Here is a 9,919-nt window from a genome sequence, read left to right as displayed (position 1 = left end):
TAAAAGTATTAGAAATATGCATGAAATACATGATTAAATATGCACGTACCAAAATACCCCACGCTTGGTTTTTTCTTACCCTCAAGCAAAACTGGTTTTATTATTATTATCATACCATCACATTAAAACCCTAGCTACCAACATCGCACAAGACAATCCATTTTGACCCTCTACATTACATCAACACCGCAACACATGTATTTGTGTTTAAAATTATCTAAGAATTTCCCCAATCCTAAATACTCACAATCTTCATAAACACTTCCCCACTTCTTTTGAACATTATCATTTTATGCATCCCTCCGAATCCATCCCCAAAAACTTTCTTAACCTCAAGGTAATTTTTGGTTAAGCCCCCAAGCATACATATGGAAAAATAGCCTACAAATAAAAAATTACAAAAATAATAACTTGGCAATTTTGCCTTATTCTTGAGTCTTCGAAATCTGAACTTTTCTTCGTATTTCTTGATCTTCATAGTTTTTTAGACTCTTATTCTCTCAAACTTTTGCAACTTTTTTTTAATTATTTTTCTTTTTTTTTTCTCTTTTTTTCTCACTTTTTTCACTCAATACTAAAAATCCTGAAAAAATATGCTTAAGCAAGGGAGCTTAACTTCAACTCTTATTGGTTAAAGGTATTAGTCTAAGGTACAATGACTACATAAGTTCTCCCGGATACATTTCTGGTTCACGATGCTAAACATATTATGTCCCTCAAACTAAGCAAGGTCGTGTTTTTGTTCCATGATTTCACTAGGATAGGGAAGCCCCAAATACACTATAACATATATTGGCTCAAATAAACATCGAAACTCGCATCGGATCGTCCCACACAACGCTAGAAACCTAGATCTCAACATAATAATACAACAACTTTTTTAACTAGATTCAATTTTTAGATTTTCTAAATTTTCTAATAATTTTTTAAATTCTAGTCATTTTTCATTATTTTTATTAGTATGTTTGCATTCCTATATTCAACCCCCTACCACATACTTTAATTATGCAATGTCCCTATTGCATGCTTAAATGATTAAAGAACATAAAACTAAAGATGAGAAATTTGAACAGACTACCCTGAGATAGTAGTGGCGAGATCAAATTCTAAAACTTATGTGGTAAAGCTTGGACTTCTCGTATAATGGCTGGAAACAGTACTTCTAAGCCTTCTTCTTGTGAATGTAAATGATCCGAATGAAAATAAACGAAAGAACCATTCTTCAAAAAGTGTGTTGAACCTTAGCCACGACGTGGGAAAGCAACGCCACGTCGTGGTGTTGTGTTTGAAGTCGTCATGATCGCGAAATATAAGATTGCCACAGCATGGTCGAATGATGCCACGTCATGGTAACAGGTTTGATGCAGTCGTGATACTATCGAATGTCACGACGTGGAGATGATAACCACGTCGTGGTGTCTTCTCAGAATGCCTTAAAAATTCAAAATAATGCATCTTTCTTTCTTAATGGCTTTAGATCATTCCCGGCCTTTTCTTTCTGTAAAATTTCTTCAAAACTCTTTTCTTCATCAAGTGGGAACCCCACACTTATTCAAAACTATGGTCTTTAATTATAATCTTCTAAAAATCTCACGGCTTCTTCATCAATTAAGCTCCTTCACTGCTTCACTTTCGTCCAATACTACACAATAAGATCAAAGACTAGAGAAACACATCACATTCGGTTAAACTAAATTAAAAATTTAAGTGAAAACAAAAACTAAAAAGAAATCAAAAAGAAATAAATGCAAACTCTTAAATCATCGGGTTGCCTCCCGATAAGCGTTTATTTTTTAGGAGTCGTGATCCGGACTCCTTCCCTTCTACCTTGCGTCGGGTGGAAGTGTAACCTCCCCGTTCTCCATCATCTTGAAACTTGCTCATTTGTAGGCAACCCTTTTGTTGAATTCCTTTTTCAAGTTCTCTTGCATTGTTAGGTTGACATCTTCTTTGTTCTTTCGCTTGAGTTTTCCATTCATTCCTGCTTCTTTAGCTTTTGTGGTGTCTCTCTTAGGGTTCTTCTTTTCAAAATTGGAGTCATCACTCTCTTCTTCTTTTTCTTCATCAGTCTTCGAGACTTGATCTGGATGTCTTGTAAAAGCATACACCTCGAAAATCATTAGATTTGACATTAGAGATTTCGAATAATTCACTTCCTTTTCCAATTGCTTTTTGGGAAAAGGCTCCTCCTATTCCTCCCACTCTTCTTCTTTTACGTATTCAAACTCATCATGCTCAAGGAACTTCGTGTTTTCTTGTTTCACCAGATTTACATTGGCAGGAGATGGGTAAGGGAGAGGTGGTCAATACGGCTCGACGACAGAAAAATCATAATCTTCCTTTAGTGCCCACGACGTGGTATTATTGCCTCTACGTTGTAGCGACTGGGCAGAGTCACGATTCTTCTCTTCTTTTTTCTTTTCCTTCAAGTGATTGATTAGACTGTTCTTCTATTGAATTAAGGACCCCCATATGCACCAATTCCTCATCTTCTTCTGTATAAACAGCCTAACTTGAGAGATTAGGATTGGCTCGACTTTTCTTGAAGGTGAATCGGGTAGCTTTTCTTGCACAAGCTTTGTTAATTCCCCGACTTATGTGTAGATGCTTAAAATAGATTCTTATTATTCCTTAAGTGTTGCATCTGTAGCATCATGTCGTTTTCCGCTAGCTTCCATAAATCTAAATAGCATTGACTCAAGAGCATATATTTTCTCGGATTGGACGTGTTCTATTTGGTAGAGATCATGCTTTAGTTGTTGAATTTCTTTTGTATCTCGATCTCTCTTGTACTCTAATTCACAATCCCTTGTATAATGGGGTCCCCCACAAGCTCCGCGTTTATCTTGAATTGATCCACCCATTTTTCTGATCCTTTCTTCCATTGCGTCAAGCTTTGCAATTACTGAACTGATAGCATCTTGACGTCCATCTTTACTTGATTTTCCTCTAGTGAAATCCTCCTTTGGGTTGTGATACTCTCTTGAATTCTTAGCAAATTCGTCAATCAAAGCTTTATTTGTTGTCAGATCCTTCTTTGTCATGGGCCCTTGAGAGTCTAGAAGTTGGCGAGTGCACACATTAGCTCCATCATAAAATATCGGGATTTCTTGTTGCACATTGAAGTCATGTTGAGGGAAATGTCGTAACAATCTCTTGTAACGCTCCCAAGCTTCGTATAGCGACTCCGCCCTCTAATTGTTGAAAATTATGTATGTTTCTTTTAAGCTTCACCACTTTTGAAGAGGGGTAATCTGGTTTATGAACTCAGTCTTAAAATCAGCCCATGTCATGATTGCTCCAAAGGGAAGTGATTTTAACCATTATTTTGCTTCACTCTTTAGTGTGACTGGAAAAAGTCGAAGAATCACCGCATCTTTACTCACGTTTGGTGCATGAAAATAGTTATAAATATCCACCACCTCTTCTATATGCTCATAAACGTCTTCGTGCTCCTTACCATAAAAGTTAGTTCCTTTAGCATGCCAAAAATATGTCCAGGTAGTTCGAACTTTGTAGTGGTTGGGAATTTTGGTGGATCAAGACCCCATCTGTTGTCGTTCCTCATATGTCTCGCTTATACTCTTCCATTGTCATGGTCGTGATGTCCCCTATTTTTCCCTGCTAAGATAAAACTAGAAAACGTACGTAAAACGAACAAAAAAGAAATAAAATTAAATAAACTAAAAAACACTACCAATGCCCACGTCGTGGTAAGATATTACTATGTCCTAGGGGATGCATGGACAGAAAAATAACTTTTTACGGCTTTTACCCCACAACAAGGATCGATTAACTAGAAGCAATTATTTTCAACTAAAATAAGTTGTTCTCCGGAAACGTCACCAAAAACTTTATGTGTATAAAAGCACCTACTTGTTTTAAAATTTTAACCTAACTGACTTAACTAAATTATGCACCTATAGGCAGTGTACATAGTCAGATTATAGAATAGCTTAGGTAAGTCGTGTGTTGAACACAGGGAACAGAATTTAATTAATTAATCTAACTACTTCTAATTAAACTAAGAGACAAACTTAAAGTGGGGGGGCTACTTAATTTGTAAGATCAGAAGAACTTAATTCAAATTACTATCAACTAAACAATTAAGCAAACAAAGAAATTGAAATTACTTCAAGATTAAAAGAGTACTTCTGCTTAGATCTGATTTCACCTTCTCCTATGGTTGATTTCTAGTGGATAGAATATATTGATTACCAATTTATTAACTAGCTATTATGATCAAATATCTAAACTTATCAATTTATGAATTACCATGCAATGATCAAGCACAAGTTAAACACCAAATCGATAATTAGCACAAATTGGACTATGAATGATATTAGTTACTTTCCTATGCTCAAGTTAAGCAACCAAGCACAAATTAAGATTAATTATACTCTCTAACATAGTTAAAGTTACTAGCTTTAATTACTTTATCTAAGATGTGATTAATCCTAGCTCTAATTATTTAATGATCATAAACAACTAGGTGACAAATTCATGCAATTAGAATGATCAACTATCATACAGAATCTGATTTATAAGCAATATAAACTAGAACTAGAAAATGTTAGGGTTTAATTATCAAACACAAGCAAAATCAATATCTAATATCCATAAATCGAAATCAACACTATAGGATCAGTTTTATCTTCACCAAACAAAAGTAGAAGGTTTTTAGCCTCTCATAATAGCAGAAAAATACACGAAAGTCATGCAAACTAGATTAGACATAAGTATATTTAGGAAAACTAATGGATCTAGGTCGAATTCTTCTAAATCTTCTTCAACTCTTTATTTCCAATTGATTATCGATCTTCTTCTGAGCTTCCAAGGGTTTTTGGTCGTAATTCTCTTCAGAAAATTGGCTAGAAGTCACCCCATTCGACCTAATCATCGGATATTTATAGTTTCCATATAACTGATCACCACGTCGTGGTTAATAACCACGTCGTGGTCTTTGTGTATATCATGTATTCTCCAAGTCAGCTTATTAGTCGAGAATCTTCCGTTTACCATGTCGTTGTGGATGATCACCACATCGTGGTCCTCTATCTTTAAGTCTATTTTTTTCTTCTTTTTGTCCTAGCTCCCGTTTTCTTGCTTCCAGCTCTTTGTTTGCTTCCTTTTTGTCCCGAGCATGTCTTTGCAAATACAAAACATATGTCAAACATAATAAGTACCTTTTGTCCAAAACTAAGCATGATTGTAGCTAAAAGTATTAGAAATATGCATCATTCTTTTAATACTTAAAGAAACAATCTAAGTATATTTGTTCCAAAACCAAAAATAATTCAACTTGGTTTCTTTTCCATTTCTTTCCCATTTTGTTTGTATCGCTTCTTCTATCTCCATATAAAAACAAAAAAATAGTTAGTATATAAAATTCTAATTTAGGGTTTGTAACGAATAAAACAAAAAATATTATGAAAGTTGAAAGTAATTACCCAACACTATCTCATTATCTTTTAAGACATCGTCAACGTCATCTATAGTTGATTTTCTTGATTTTCTAACCCAATATTTGGTGCAAAACAATGTCTCCACTATCAATGTTGTCAAACGAGTTCCATACGCATCTCATACAGGACCGCAAATGCTAAATGTTGACTCGGATGTCACGGTTGACACTTGTATAGTTAAAATATCTAACAAAATGATTAAAAATGATGAATTAAATTGTGTATCCAACAACACGACAAAGTACATGTAATCATTGAGTTTGGCAAAATTGTACCCAAATACTTGTCATACTTTAATCGCATTTTCGAACATATGTGGCAAAACTCCAATTTTTGTTGACCAGAATCTTAGATGTTTGTCGACATCTAAAACTTCCTAGGAAAATACATGGACCAACGATTCAGATGATGAATATATAATCTTTGTTTTTATCTTGAATATTTCAAGAAATTTCACCTCGTTTTTTATGACATCGAAATCTACATGTTCCAGAACTGTTCTTAAACCCCGTGCATAAGAATTATCTACCAAGAAATTCACAAGCAGGCGAGTATTTATTCCATAATGGCATATTCGATCTAATCGTGCCACATAATCCTTTAAAAAGCGTTTTGAGTGAGGTATTGCAACTACACACTTTCTTTCCTTTGAATCAAAATTAGAACATTAAATTCAGTTATTTTGATCAAACAAATAATTAATTTATCGAAATCCGAGTTAAAATTAGACGAATGGGGTTTTCTTTGTTGACATAAGATCTAGTTATATAAAGAATCAAAAGTCATAGAAAATATGTCCTTTTTCCTATATTCTTCATCAAGAGGCCTCAATTAACAAGATAAAAGATGAAATTCTTATTTTCGTGAAATTAGGAAAATCAACAAATATATTCTTATCGTCGTATGTATAATGAAAATCTATAAAATATAGAATTCTTTATTTTTATATTTTACGATAATCATATTTTAACTAAGAATCATTGATGGATGGGATTATAACAAACCCTTCAATATATTCAATATAATCATAAATAGAAATATAAATTAGTAAATGTAAGAAAAATAAAAGTTGAAAATTATAAAAAGAAAAAGAAAAGAAAAAAACTCGATAATAAAAGTAAAAAAAATAATTTAATACCTTGAACTTCATATTCGCCAACACCACTCTTAGCTCCAAGGCGGTCTTCAAGATTTCAACAACTTGTAAGTGGAGTTCCATCTCTAAGACAACAACCACACAACAACTTATTCGCTTCTAATCCATTCTTTTTCATATAATTCTTAAAGTTTGTAATTCCTTGGGTGGATTGACTTATGTACTTAACGACTTTTTGGACACATCAAACATGCCACATGATAGTTTTGGTACTTTTTATATGACAATAAGGTTCAAAATTCTATGGCTTTCCGTTTGAAGTTCCGTTATCGGCGGTCACCCTCGTAACGTTCTTTATGCCACATGCCCTCACCCATGTATACAATCTAACAACATACGACCCATATCTTCACCTTGTGACTATCTATGGGCCTAAAATTTAAGATTTTTTATGCACGACTCAATTTTCATTGACAAAACGAACTATTACAACCATTAGTGAGCTATTTTCCGGGTTTTGCTCCTTATTTAAAGGAATGAGGAGGATAGGATTTGCTCACCCTCAGCCTCCATCAGACATGTGAAACCCTAAATCTCTCCCACCTTCATTTTGTGCCTTTGTTGGTGTTCTTGAAGCCTTATAAGGAAGAAAGAAGAAGAATTGTGCTAAGATTCAATAAGCTAGTCCTCATCCTTTGTGTTAGCAATCTTTTGGACCCTTGTAAGTGTTCAAGACTCATTTTTTATCATGTTAGGATGCTAGATCTTATTTTTTGTCCCTAAATATTCAAGTTCTTATGGGTTAGAGTGTTAGGATCTCATAAAGTTTGCAACTTTATGGATCTTTGGGTCATTTGATATAGTTGTTGGGTTGAATCTGGATGCTTGTGGGGTTTTGAACCATGCATGGGATTTCCATGGAAAACCCCTTTTTTGGATCATTATGGCTTCAAGACATGCATTGTACATTCATGTCTATAAAGCACCAACTTTTATGTTGGATTAGGTATTAGAATATGTTTTGGAGTATATGAGCTTTGGACTTTTAGGTTAAGTGCTTAATGGGGAAAGTCATGTCATATTTAGCCCCTTTTGAATCTAGGGTTTGAGTTTTTGACCTTTTGGATGGTCTTATTAGGTCAATTTTGAAACTTTATCCTTCTAGACTTTGTTTCAGACCAGATCTGAAATTTGGAGACTTTGGAATCGAAGAAAACAGCTTAATCCATTAAGCTGCTAAAAACCCAGTGCCCACGGCGTGGCTCGGGTTGCCACAACATGGTGGTGGGAAAAATCACAATTGACTATTACTAGAAGGTAGGGGCGTGGCCATAGGTGGCCATGACGTGGTGGTTGACCAAAGTAAACGTTGGCCGTTAGCTTTGACCTTTGACCTGAGTTAACTTTTGGTCAAGTACCTATTTTGGAGGAAGAGCTTAAGGGTTTATTTGGTTTGACTGATTAGGTGGTGTGTAGCAGCGGTACTCTGTCAGTAAGAGAAGTAGTAGTAGAACACTTTCTATGAGGTGAGTCTTCTCGCCACACTAGTGGGTTGAAGGCACCAATGTCGGCCCACTGATTCGTATGTGTAGGATGTATGTGACTATGTGACTATTAATAATATGATTTTATGATATATGCATGGACCCAATCTTGGCTCAGATTCATTATGGACTCGGGGTTGATACGAACACGTGGGTTGATACAGACCCGACACAGCTACTTGCTGTTACATGGGGTTGATACGAACATGGGGGGTTGATACAGACCCGACACAGCCACATGTTGTTATATTTATGTGTATGTTGTATGTGGTATTTTGGGGAAGCTCATTAATCTTTGTGCTTACATTTATGTTTCAGGTACTTCCGATACGAAAGGGAAGGGCCCGGCGTGATGGCACTGCATTCTCCTCTCATGTTTCCACGATTATGATTTCTTTTACTCTGATGTTTATATTTTGTATCTTGGATGTTTTAGAGACATTTGTTGTATGGGATTGATGAATTTAAAAATGAAAATTTTATCACTGTTTTTGGGATGTTACAAGTTGGTATTAGAGCCTTGGTTTGAGAGATTCGGACACACTTTTGGGTGTGTCAGAACTCAAACTGAGGAAATAATAATCTTTTCAAAAGAAAAATAAATTTCTAAAAGATTTTTATAAAATAAAGAGGGGTTGTGACGCGTGCAATCAGCTGAGCTCAAGTAAGTGATTCCCAAAAATACTCATACATGTGTTATGATTAGTATGCCAGATATATGAATCGTATGCTAGAGTAGGGCTAGAGATACCTTCAGGAATCGTATGATAGAATTGCATGATTTGTGTGATGCCTTATAGCCTAGGAGAATTGGATGTTAAGTCCTACATGGAATTGATATCGTCTTAGTTAATTGCTAAGTGTATGCTTTAAAGGTTGTATACGATTAGGTTCATAGAGCCCTAAAATGATTGATTTAGCCTCATTTTTGTTCCTTGTTTAGTTGTGGACTTAGGGTAGAATCATTATCCGGCAATCTATGTGATTCCATTTTGTGTACAACTTTCATGCATAAGGCAACCCACAGTGTTGGTTGAGGTTCCATGTGTTGCAGAGCAATTGAGTTGAGAATTCCTAGGAGAGTTTAGGAAATGTTGTAGTAGGATATGTATGCTGCATAAGGATAGTGTGTATGAGTTTAGTGTGGTAACTTAGAGGATTTAGGATGGGCCTTGAGGAAAGTATAGATAGGTGTGGAAGGTATTATTGGGACCGTACTATTGAAAGCACATGATCTGTACTCGAGACAAATATTATCTTAGAAATCCTAAAGAGCCTTTGGAATAGAAGTTCCCCCATGAGTGTGTTGATCATTTGTATGTTTGTATTTCAGTTAGGTATGGCGATCACGCGGTGAGGAGCTTCTGGATCAGGTTCTGGCACTGGACCAAAACCAATTGATGGGCCGTTGCACGAGTTTATCACATCTGATATTACCCACGGTATCATGGAGGCCACCCCTATGATTTCCAGTACTATCAAGGAGGGGATTATAGAGCTGATGGAGCATAGACTCCCTCGTTTCAGGAGTTCAAGGCTTGTGGAGCTCCAGAGTTATGTGGGGCTAAGGACCCCATCTCCAGCCGTCGTTGGATCGCTGACATGGAGAATGCTCAGCGGACGAGTTTTTTTCCTGCAGAGGCAAAGGTAGGATTTGCATATTGCCTTCTGAGAGACCGAGCACGTGACTGGTGGGATGAAGTTGGCCAAGCTTTGGGTTTTGTATCTGTGGTGGCCATCACTTGGGAGGAATTTGTTAGAAGATTCCAGGAGGATTTTACACCAACAATCGAGGTGAAGCAGTTGGCGGGGGA

At 35.8% G+C, this 9,919-nt stretch overlaps 1 non-coding gene across 1 annotated transcript; it reads left to right on the top strand.

Moving 5' to 3' along the window:
- Window positions 1–3,123: 3,123 nt before the first annotated feature.
- Window positions 3,124–3,231, top strand: LOC145134994 (small nucleolar RNA R71). Its single transcript, XR_013719476.1, has one exon. It is a non-coding gene; the product is annotated as a small nucleolar RNA R71 (small nucleolar RNA).
- Window positions 3,232–9,919: the final 6,688 nt, after the last annotated feature.

The sequence above is a fragment of the Lactuca virosa genome, chromosome 8 (assembly GCF_052849685.1).
Source record: "Lactuca virosa cultivar CGN04683 chromosome 8, Lactuca_virosa_CGN04683_v6, whole genome shotgun sequence".
Lineage (NCBI taxonomy): Eukaryota > Viridiplantae > Streptophyta > Magnoliopsida > Asterales > Asteraceae > Lactuca > Lactuca virosa.
Note: the sequence above shows the minus strand (reverse complement) of the source record. Positions and strands in the feature narration are given on the sequence as shown.